Below are 12,750 nucleotides of genomic sequence, written 5' to 3' on the forward strand. Positions count from 1 at the left end.
AGACATTTCTAATACTTATAACCATGACTGCCTTGAGACTAGTGGGGCATCTCAGCCTCCCTAACTGAGTAAAAAAAAATCTCAAAAGGTTATATGGTTACTAGAAAAGTCTGCCAATAACAACAAATATGCAGGGAACAGAAACAGGCCTATCTAGCTCACAAGGTTTTATTTTTATAAAACAGCTTCAGCTATTTGGAACCTTGTTCTATGTGTTTAAGATGCAGCATCATAAAGACAACATGTAACGTCCTTTTAGCTACCTAAATCAAGCCATATATCCATAAATAAAACACAACTATAGCTTGTGACTTACTGATAAGTACTAAAAGAAAGGTACTTATTGGACCAAGACTGCTAACTTGAAGGATCTATAAAAGCATGCGTCAACTGCCAACTAAAAAAATTAATGTGAATATGAAATAGAACTTGGATCAAATCTAATAAACTGAGGCAGGGAGGCTCAGGTGGCAATTTGTTGACGAAATGAGCTCTGTGTAGGAATAATCTCCTGTGATGAGAAAGCAATAGCAATGTCACTTTCTCTCTATTAGAGAAGTTGACAGGCAGGCAAACCAAGATGTGAGTCACACTATACTTCCACAAGCAATCCAGACGGTGCAGCTTCCAGCTCAGAGAACACACCTTGTTTTTTGTTACATCTAATGTTTTAGCCCTTTAAACACAGGAGTCCTTATTAAAAAAAAAAAAAAATACAGTTGTAAAGTAATAGCTAATAAATCACATTAGGTGGACCTATAAGGATGTTGTACACAAACTAATCCCTTTTCAAAACAACTATGAAAAAATCCAGTTTGTCTTTTCCAGCTAATGAAGGTGTGTTAGTAAGGTTTTAGTGACAAGAGAAAGTCTTTTCCAGCTAAGACTTCCAAGACATTAGGAAAGAATGGGCAAAATACAGGTGTATATACTGGTGTGCACCAGAACTAAACACTCTTCCCCCCACAAAGCATATGGTAAGAAATCAAGAACAACCATACTGGACAGCTTTCTACTTTTAGCCCAGAAGAAGGGTGAGGATGCCAAGGTGCAAGAGCTCTTTGAAAAGTCATTCCCAAGGAGGATGAGCAGAGGAACACATTCGATGCAGGTACCTTGGTTTGCACCCCGCAGTGTGAGCTGCAGATTGAACTCTGGGTGGCAGGAGCCCCAGGCAAGAGGCCAGAAAGTGACAAGTCTTTGCATAACACAGGACCCAAAGATGCTGGCACCGGTCAGGGGGATGGACAGGATGGATACTGAGACTTGGGTGGAGCCAAATACTCAGGAGGGGAAGTGAGACTTTGGCACACTTGGACTATGAGGAGACAAGAGCCCAGGGGTTCCTTTGTTCAGGCTCCCTCCTTGGAGGCTCAGTCCTTGAGATGTTTCTGTGTTTTGGCACTGTGAATAAAGCCTTTATGCCTTTAACCAAGCCACTGCTGTGGGAAATCTGGGGTCAAACTGGCCAAGAAACCTGGGCTGACCCTGTGAGAATGTGTACGAAGCAGGTGGGGTCCCATCAGGTCACTGGAGTGGCCACCAAAAAGGGGCTTTGGTCCTAGCTGTGACAGCCCCTGGTGGTGGGAGTGTGACTGCCAGAGCCTCATGAATGGTCAGGCTGGGAAGGTTGTTTATATGGCCTTGTTTCATTGAAGTAAATTATAAAATTTCCACTTCTTTCCACATAGAGAGAATTAGGCTAAAATAGAGGGTTGATTAAAAAATCTAGCTACATTTGCTGCATTCAAATGGCCCCTGACTTGTGACCCAGTGTCACTGGTCACTCCCAGAACAAGGATAGTGCTAGTCAAAACAAATCAAGTTACATATAAACACAGGATAATTATCAACTTTCTTAAGTTTTATCACGTGTCCTGATTATCTTTAATTAAGTTTTTAGAAAAGAAGGCAAAAAAATCGGCTACATGAAGGTTACTCAAGCCAAATAAGGTATCAAATGTCATCACTTTTATCACAAAGTACTGACAATTGCTGAAAAAAAGTTATCCTGTTTTAGAAGTCTTAATACATGCTTTCAAGATAATGAGTTTTATGGACAGATGGCATCACTGACATGTCTTAGAGAGATTACAAACCATACGAAATATGGCTAAAAAAAAAAAATTTCCTTTGATAAAGTCATAGCTTCCAAAGTTCCATGTGCAATTTTTTTCTCATTTAAAGAATTCTCTCAGCTTGATTTCAACTACTGATACACCAAAACTTTCAAGGCTGTGTGTTTTGAAGGGATGATGTGGAAATGTTAAGCTTTACTAAAACTTTTTACTGAAAAACACCCTTCTGTTTGCCTTTCTTCCTATAAATTAAATTCAAGATTTTAATTTTGAAAACAATAATTATTATTTATTTTAAAATCTAAAAAACATTCTTAGTTGTTTCAAAGTAAGTTGACTTAGAAATCTGATCTGAAAGAATGGCCTAAGGTCAGCTCAGCCCCAGTAACCTTCAACAAAAAAAGTATGTTTCTGAGTCAAGAACATTTATTTTACTATTTAACAATCCATCTTTAGGATAGTGAATTAATGAACACCCATGAAGACTGGGGGTTAGAATTTACTAAACCTCTGTTTATACATGGTAGCTGGAAGACTACTAAACCCCACTTTTTATTTATTCTTAGCAGCCCTTTCCTCAAACAAATACAAGGCCTGCCTGATTTTTCCCACCAGACATGAGAAAAGCTCTTTGTTTCCTGCAAACAAACAAACAAACAAACAAAAAAATCAATAATCTACATAAAATGCTATAGACAGAAGAGAATATAAGCAAGAGAGGTTATCCAACCTTGGAAATACAGACAGAGCACCCATCTGAATGACATTATAGCCTCACATTAATTACCCAGAACAGCAGCTGTGCTCTGGTAATCAAACATATTTTGGAAAGTGCTCTGTAAGCGCTCTTAGTTTTGAATGGATGAATCTGTGTCCACAATAGAGAAATCAGAGATTGATTACTATTCCACCTAACTCTTTGTGGAAGGTAAACTACCTTCCTGCTTGTAAAGAAGAAAAAAATTAATATATACATATATTTCTTAAGCAACATAAAGTTGAAAGTTTAAGAATTTTTCTCTACTACTTTAAAACACCATCTTAGAGCAGACTATCACCTCAGAGCAAAAACTCAACACACACATGCCAAATTCTACTCAGGAAAAGATATGCAGTAAGAAAATGTGAAAGTGTGAGTATTCAGATTCCAATTTAGTTTGCTATTTCTTACCAAAGTCCAAAGATGAGTAATTGTTTGATTTCTTGTATATGCAGGCAGAACAGAAACAATTGTTATTATTATTATAAATATTACTTTAAGGGTTTCTTTTATAAGAACATTATGTATCGTATTTCCACAACTTAACACCAACTTGAATAAATGCTCACACTCTTGATACGTCTGTATACTATAGTTACTGTCTCAAAACAAAGCTGTGTGCCACATGGAACCTAGACTACACACACACATATACACACGTTTTTCTGTCACATAAAGGATAACAGGATAACTCAGGAAGGGACCACAGGAGGCCTCCAGTCCAACCCTGCTCAAAGCACAGCCAGCTCTGAGCTAAGAACAGGTTTCTCAGGGCCTTATCCAGCTGGGGGTTGATAACCTCCAAGACTGGTGATGGCAACAGCTTGTCTGGGCCCTAACATGAGCACTGCACTGTCCTGGCAGGAAAAATGTTGCTTCCTTATAGTCAGTTTCAATTTCCCCTGTTTCAGCATGTCTCAGCTACCTCTAACCCTCCCTCCCACCACACACTACTGTGAGGAGCCTGGCTACATCTCCCCCATCCCATGGCCAGTTGACATGGAAGCCATGGAAGCTATCCCTCCGCCCCAGCTGAAGCAGACCTGGTCCCACAGCTTTTCGTGCATCTCTTGTGGCTTCCTATCATTTCCCACCCATATCATCCCTATGTCAGGGACTCAAAAGGGAGGCAGTACCCAGGTGGGGTCTAGCAGGCTCTGAGCAGAGGAGATAGGCATGATTCTGAGAGCCAGGGTAGGATAGGAAATATCTCATACTGCCCCAGGTGCACCTGATCCTTATTTTATTGTCCGGGCCTTGTCCCACATCTGCTACTTGTTCCCACCAGACCCAGCCTGTATCATCATAAGGGGTAGTTACATACATACATATTACTTTTTTGTAATTAGTGATTTTATTTATAAGAAGTATAACTGTTTCTTCTTATTTGGCAGTTGAGTGTGTGAGCAAAATAATTGTCTTCCTTAAAATACTTCAGCCACATTCACCCACGTCTTCCATGAAAAATAGCTATTCTTTTAACATACTTACACATAACTCCAAATGACACTAGGAATACAGAGGCCTCTGACTAAATTTTCAAAGGCATCCCACCTCAAGTGGAAGTCTTCTTGGCACACTCACTGAGGAATTTCTTAAAGCACCTGTTTTTCCTGACTTCAGAAACACACCAATGTTTCACTAGCACAGATCTCAACAAGAACTATGAACACAACCTACCTCTCAAAAAACAGATGACTTTTGAGAACCACCTTATTTTTTTTTTCTTTAAAAAGCCCCTATGGTGGGAAATTTCTGAGAATCTGACAGCATATGCAATGTCTGCTTTGAAGGAGTTCTCCTCCTATATTAGGTAACTCTTTTCTGAACTGCAACCTGCTTGGGAAACCTAATTGCCTCTGCTGCCATGTGCTAAATAAGCTCATCCAAAACAGCTTTAAATAAAAAAGCTGTGAAACATATTTCTTGCCAGTCAGCAAAAGCAGAACCTGGAAAGTGACATTAACATCCCACCACATGCACACATAGACACATATTGCTTCATAATGAGGCTGAAAAGCTGTGAACACTTACAGTAACTATAAAGCAGAAAAGCTGCATGCACAATACTGCTCTGTACACAAGAACCCACAACTTTTGTTAACAGTAGACAGATTTAGAATTACCAGCATTTAGAGCACTCAAAACACTTCACTTTTCTTCCCTCCCAATTCATATATTTCCAAAGCTAAACTATACTCCTGATCAAGAAATACCATTCAGGAATCTTCAATGCACACAGTCCAGATCTCATAAATACTTCCAGGGCACTGGAGATGGGGAACACCCTGATTAGAAAAGGAACAGATCTCACCACCCCGCATTCAAGTCCTACCTGCACAAGAACTAAAGGCAATACATGGATGGAAGTCATCCATCTGCTGCCAGACAAAGGTTAATAAATATTATGGCCCAAACAGACAAAATTAATTAAAAGCACTAGAGAAAAATCTTGACAAGGAACCACAGGCAATCTCTGCAGTGAAGTGTAACAATTAAGACTCACAAGCCCAAAAACACTTTTAAAAATACATCACAAATCCCAGATCATAAGTGGTTGAGGGGATAAAATTGACTATTGTCACCACCAAAATGATTAAGCTTCCTAAGTAACAGTCCTATTAACAGCTAAACTAAGGAAATTTGGGGTACTCTTTGGTGTCATTTTCTGATAAGTTACTTCTGGGTTTATTCCTGGGTATTAGGTCTTGCATCTTTATATAGCAGACAGACAATCTAAAACATAAAATGCTGGACTTGTTACTCTGGTATTCAAATCATGGTAGTAAATAAAATCAATTTTCAAAGGAGAATGAAAAATTTTAAAAGTACATATTGACAGAGTATCACAGCAATTAAAATCAGTATTACAATGTGAAACTGATGTCAATACCTGTTAGAAGTACAAGTATGAAAAGTGAATCTATACCAAATCTAAGTTCATGGCTGTTTGTTATTTACTGTTCTTCCTCCTCTACGTAAATGGGCAGAACTGTCTCAGAGAATACAGTATAAAATGCTGGCTCCTCAGTGATGAATTCTGAATTCAAATTATCTTTACACTAGTGACATTTTTATAGCAATGAAGACTACCTTCTTCTCTCCATTTGAACAAAGAGAGATTAGATCTAACCTACCAAAAGGACAACCCAGAAAGCCTAATACCCTTTCCATCCCCTTGAGAGTCATTAATAGCGCAATATAAATAAATATAGACAGAACTAAATTATATGATCCAGTGAATTGCAAAGTATGGCTACCTTCAGGGTGAATAAGGAGTCCTCAAGCCTTACTGACAGAGTAAGAACAGTATGTCCAAAAAATCCTTGGCTTTTCCTCCTCTGGCTACACATAAAGATTTGATCAAACCTTTCTAGCTGTAACAGTCTTCCTCAGCTGTATTCTAGGCCAATGTTGCACAGTCTAGATACAACTACCTTGGATACAAGTGAGACGGAGGATTCACTGAATTCCCCCTCAATTTTCCCTCCTCAAAACACCAATTTTGTTACAGGAAGTGAAGTTTTCAATTAACTTAAACTCTAGTTTTTTGAATTCTTTTATGCAATCAATCCATAGGTTGTGTCAGGTACACAGAAACATTTGGATGATGCTGAAACCACTTCAAGGGTTTGACAGAATGTGATAGAAGACTTTTCAGCAAATACACTTTAAAGAATACCAAGCTAAACAAAAGACAGAAAAGTCAGCTAGTTAAGTCTGTCAGCCTCATCAGCTTCTTCAGCTGAGACACAGAACACTGTTTCAACTCATGAAAATGGTATACAAATAGTGCTGAAACCCTAAGACCTTCTGTCACTCAATCAGCAAATACATTTATTCTAAGACACTCATTATTACCTGAGAATTTCAAGCTAAGGATATTTCCTCATGAAATACAATCAGACAGAATAGAATTAAAATATCTGATCCTCCTTTAGTTCATTTTATTTCACAAGTTCCAAAGGAGCTATACTTGAATTAAATTCAAAAATGGGGATAGACAGTATACAGAACTTCCTTGCCTTTAATGTATTAAAAAATGTACCACTGCCTGGCAACTGTAAAACATAGCTACAAGAAACACTGGATTATACAATCCCCTCACCCCAACCCTCCACCTTATTTTTATACTAGGAAAAGGAAATACCTCAATATAGACAGCTATTATTTAAACTTTTTTTTTTATTATACTTGCACTTTACAATGTGTCTTTTTGACAATGACTTTTCCAAGTCTTTCTCTGAGAAAGTCATTGTCAAAGACAGTATGTAGGATGTGGAGGTATTATTCAGAGTAGGGAAGTATGAGCCACAGAGGGGGATGAGATAGCTAAAATTCCCAGGTATTCGGTCATGAGCATGCAAGTTCTCACCAATCAGAACAACTTAACTAATACTTTTTATCTGATACAACAAACTTTTAAAGGACCTGATATATATCTGGACTGCATTATTAAGAAGCTTTCAAGTACTAGCTAGTTTGTCTCTTATTACTTATTTCTGAGTGACAGCAAGACATCAGGTATATGCTTCCATTTACAGAAATTAAGTAAGCAAGAGCATGCAAGGGCAGCAGGCTAGCAAAAACTTGCGAAGGAACAGTGAAATCCCACCAACAAAGGTATTTTATTTAAGGATTAGAGTCATAACTGAAGTTACAATGAAAAACAAACAAACAAAAACCCACAAAACCAACCCCCAAAAAACAAACAAACAAACAAAAACACACAAAAGAACCCCAAAAAAAAAAAAAAAAACCAAAACCCAAACAAACAAACAAACAAAACCTTGGTGGTTTCAAACCTCAATATTCCTGTAATTAAATGCTACTTCAAGAAGATTCAATCTGCAAGGTATACTTGTAGGTATCTAGCACAGGGAAAAACACGAAGTATGGCACAAAAAACAATAAGTATGGCACAAAACAACACATGCAAAGGAGAAGGAAGTAGGAACACATACATGCAGGTTACAGGAAATTAAAATTAAGTTTTTTCTCTTCTTTACATGGACAGCTGTCTCTTATATTCTATTTTCAGTTACCATTTTAGACCATATAATAAGCCCAATCTCATCTCGTAACCATCAACTTCTAACACTTGCAGATCATTTTACCACTTCTATTTTAAGAAGAAGCTGCTGATTCAGTCCACATTAAAATAAGAAAATCAAAACTACACAGACCAGCTCTCAAGTTTCCAAAGGCTCCAAAGAAAACTGATCTGCCTCTTGTATTTTCTCAGATTGGCAGCTGCGTTACAGTGCCCTACCATACAGATAGCCCCACAGTCATCTCCAAAACCATATGGGAAGATGCCATACAATACTTTCAAGCATAGTCCTGAGGGAAGAGGTAAAAAACTCTCAAGCACATCTTCCACTGTTACAACCTTTCTGAAATGCTGTGGCCACTTGTCAGCATTAAAGCAGATGTACCACAAGGCACTGCACACGAGATTTTCATTAGCAGGAGTGGTCTGTGTGGCTAGACCAGCACCCACCTCCATTTGACTGGTCTCAACAGACACATCTGCCTGCTCCCCAAATAATTTCTTTTCCTAGCTTGTAATATTAGCAATTTCTGCGCTTTCCATGAGTTTGAAAGCAAGATACAACCTGTGCTACCCCTCCAGAGCTGATAAGGGTTACTCAACCAAACAGGGAAAACATCAACATAATTGATTTCTCTGAATTGAGGAAGATCTTGACTGAGACCTACTTTTACAGCCCAAGCACATTCCTGTTACTGGAAATAGCTGCTCCAAGGTGACTGCACATGAAATCTGCTACCAAAACATAATTAAACCCTAATGAAGGCTGGCATTTCTCCACTTCTGCAGCTTACAACCGAACTTGAGGAGTATTAGCAATTTCACCGTACACAGCTCAGGGTGCTCAGAAACTACAGTCTGAGCAGGGAAATAGAAGTGATGCCTGGTTGCAGCCACTGGGGTCCCATCAGATTAAAAAAAAAACATCTGTGATGCTAATTAAGTTACCTAGATCACATATACTACTGCCAGATACTACAAATAAAAACAGATGCATTCTGTAAAAGGCACGAGACTTCCCATACACTTGCCAGTCTCTACCTGCTAAGGAAATAAACTGACCAGAGCACAGTTACACAGGAGAGTTTGTAAGAAAATGAAGAAATTGAGAGTAGTCACTCAACATACTCTTCATATCTCTATGCAGTATTTACAGATAGAACCTCCAGACAGACCAGTCCCAGTCAGGACACCCAGACAACAGGAAAAAGGATATAGTGTAACATAATTTAAAGATAGTCACAGGCAAAACAGAACATAAATTAAAAATTCTCTAGACACACAAAATGTGGCAGTCACCAAGTTTTAAAAATTATGTGTACCCTGCCCCACAGTGCTTTTGTCTACTTTGAAAGAGAAACAACACCTAAAAGAAGTTTTTTTGTCTAATTTTACATAGTAATACTTAGATTTTAGTACACGTGTGTATTCCATTTAAAATACTTTATTATGCATTCTTAACATTATAAAATCCTTTATATTATTAACACACCTAACCAGTGGAATTACAGTAGAGAAAAGTGGCAGCTAAAGAGGGTGATTCTAAGGTAAAACATATTTAACATGAATAGAACTAAGGGAAGAATAGAACAATCCTGAAATGTTTCAATGCTTGAAGTACTTGAAGTATTTAGATATTCATTGGTTAGTATTTTTCTCCTTTTTGATTGCAGACAACCTGACTATTAATGGCTACTTTCACTTATCCTCAGAAGTTATTATTAAGGCAACATATTTCAAAGGCACCCATAATCCTTTCTCTACAGGAAACAGGAGCCAATTATTTTGCTTTGTTATATTTTATAAGGTATTTCTTAAATGTTCCATTAAACCTAGATAAGGGGGATTCTATAATTCCAGGGAATAATATATTTAAAATTATTCTGGCTTGTTTTTTTTCATTACTTTTCAAGGAAGAACCATTCCCCCTAGAAGAGAACGTCTGAAATCCAAGCTTAACTGGTATTCCAGGCTCTACTTTTTGCTGGTATTTAACTCAAATTAAAATTCATGCCCTGGTCTCTATTATGCATCAGGCAAAGCATTGGTCTGACCTCTCTTCAAATACCTGAGCTTGGCATATGTGGTATTATAAGAATGCACATGCTAACTTCCCTTTTCTTTGCTATACTACAGCATCCTTTCATTTTTAATTTCTTAAGTTCAAGACAAAAAGCACTGAGGATGTGATCTCTCTCATGCTTTAAAATGAAGACAGGAAATCACTGAATTAACTTTAAACACAAAAGCAATGAAAATAAAAAAGAACTATATGTTTCTCATAGCTTTGTAGGTTGCTACAGGATTATTTTTAATTTACCACTTTACAATAGAATTCAGCACTTTGTTTCAAAACAGTCAGGGACCTGGCTACTGTCAGTATTAAGTTACATGAACTTCTCTGGACAAGTAAACTTTTAGCTGTATAGAAGTTGTAAAACCCATGATGATCAGTAAATCTAAGCTCCTAAAAAGCACAAACCATTATGATTCCCTAAGATTTTGCTTGCTTGAACTGCAGCATACATCATTTAGAAAGGCCTACAATTTTCAAAGTTTGTCAACCCAAAACATCCATTCTATTATCCTACAGGGGACTTACATTAAACTACCATGCTACAAGCATTAGAGATTCACTTACTTCTTAAGATACTAACAAAACATACTCTTTCTCAGAGTCTTCTCAAACTCTGCCATAAGGGTTACTAAAAACTAAGAGACAAAAATACACTTCTGCCACATGCTTCTAAACATGTTAAATCATAGAACAACTTATATGCATAAATGCAGCTGGTCAACAGTAGGAATTTTACACAACCAAGTTTCAAGACTTTCAAAAGTTCAGGCCAGTTTTCAAACTGCTAAGAGTTACTTGTGCAGATCCTGAGCTCAAATACACATCATACAAGCTCTGGAGTGAAAGGTGAGTTGCCACAAGCTGAATGTTTCAAAAATTTGATTAAAGACATGATTAAAAAAATTAAAGTTAGTCCTGGGAAAACACTAATGGATCTTTCAGGCCTATGATTATGGGTTTGGCTTTTCTGAAAGACTCAGGTGTTCTAACTTGCATCAGTTCTAGGGAAAAAGTCAGAAAAAAATGGAAGCAGACAGGAAGGTAAGGGAGCATGGAAAAAAATCTGCAGTTTGGAAAGGGAATATATGGTCTTACACACTTGTCAGAGACAGTTTCTCAGAGTAGGCTTAGCTTTCTTTTAGCTTGGATCTGAAGTACACTTTTGAAGGCAATTTGTGATGGTCCCCACAGACTGTGCACTTCAGTACACACTGTGGAGTAGACTTGGAGATCACCAATAGACTTCCTAAAAACTATCAGAATTGGCAGAAGAGAGGTTTTGAGCTAAGAAATGCAGGTGAATAGCTGCAAAATAGAAACATAACAACATAACAACAAAATCCTAACCGGAAAAGAAATAATTGTAGCGACAGAAAAACCAATACATTATTCAAAAAAACCCAAACATAGAGTATCCCTTTCCTCCCCAAAGGTTCAAATAAAACTAACCCAAGCCAACCCAATCCAAGCAAACAGAAAAAAAACCAAAAGCCCAAACCCAAGAAAAGCCCTAAAACCACCAAAATAATTCTTTGTACTATGTTATTTAATTAATTAATGTTTAGGAATCTCAATAACAATCATAGTTCAGCCAATCAAGCAAGTTGAGAAGCCAAATACAGATTTATTTTCCAATTTATGAGTAATACCATGCAGACAAATATTTAGAAGGCTCATCCAAGAAACCTGAATATTACACTGGAAAGCAAATGAAAAAAATATCAGCAAATAGAGATGTTCAAGGTGCAATGATGAAGAACCAACAAGCTCAAAATCAATAACCCATATCTGCTGCAAAGAACTATGCCACCAAAAAACATTTAAGGAAAATAAGCAAGACAGATTTTGTTGGTACCCCACAACAGCAGAACAACAGCACCTGAGTTACTACAAAACAGAGCAGCCAAAGGCTACCAAGCAGGAATGGCAAGTGCAGCTAAGTTCCATCCCTACATGTTTCCTGTGTCCCAGAGAGGCTGGCCTTTGTACCATCAGAGTCCAGGTTTTCCTCACCTCAGCCTAATTTTTGCATAATAGAAAATGGAACTATGGCTCTCTTTGCACTGTTTTGCCCAGAGGAATCTGAACTCCACAAAATAACAGACTTAAAGAAACATGGAAACAACCTGTTTCTGTTCTCAGCTACCCTCACTGCACAAATAACTCTTTTGGTCATACACTGGGCAATTCCTCTTATGTGTGTATATGTATGGGAGAAGATGGGTCCCTTCTGTGAGAGGTCAGCTTGAAGCAGGGACAGAAGTCCATGTCTGGACAAGACTTGCAGCACCAGCTGGTGCTGAGGCTTTGCCAACCACAGACCCAAGCATTCAGATGACAGTATCAAAAGACCATCTGCGAGCACATTAGCTTCCCTAGATTTCCTACCAAGCTGGGGGGCTTGTTACGTTTTTTCCAAAAAAAACCACACTTTTTACCACTTTGGTCGCAAGGCCTGCGTTTCTCCTGTCATCTCACCAAAAGACCCTGCCCAGAGTCACAGAAAGTTGCACTAGTCTGTTCTGCCAAACCCCAAAACTCCCAACTCTGCATCCCCTAAGCAAACTCAAGGCTACCTGGAGCTCTTCAGCTGCACACTGCCATAATTGATTCTAGGCTCTAAGCTTCACAGTACAAACACTTGTCAAATCTCAGTCATAATTTAAGAAGAAACTACATCCCTTTTCCCTCCTGAGCTGCAGCTGCTCTATCTGACGTGTAATGTTGAGATGCGGGGCAGTGCTTACTCCAGGAAAGAGGAGGTGGAAGTGTCAGAAATGAA

General features: G+C 38.2%; 1 protein-coding gene across 8 annotated transcripts in view; it reads right to left on the minus strand.

Annotated features, from left to right (window-relative positions):
- The window catches only part of APBA1 (amyloid beta precursor protein binding family A member 1), an 85,114-nt gene that overhangs the window by 42,878 nt on the left and 29,486 nt on the right, over window positions 1-12,750 (minus strand). The gene's annotated exons all lie outside the window — the stretch shown is intronic.

The sequence above is a fragment of the Lonchura striata genome, chromosome Z (assembly GCF_050655825.1).
Source record: "Lonchura striata isolate lonStrDom1 chromosome Z, ASM5065582v1, whole genome shotgun sequence".
Lineage (NCBI taxonomy): Eukaryota > Metazoa > Chordata > Aves > Passeriformes > Estrildidae > Lonchura > Lonchura striata.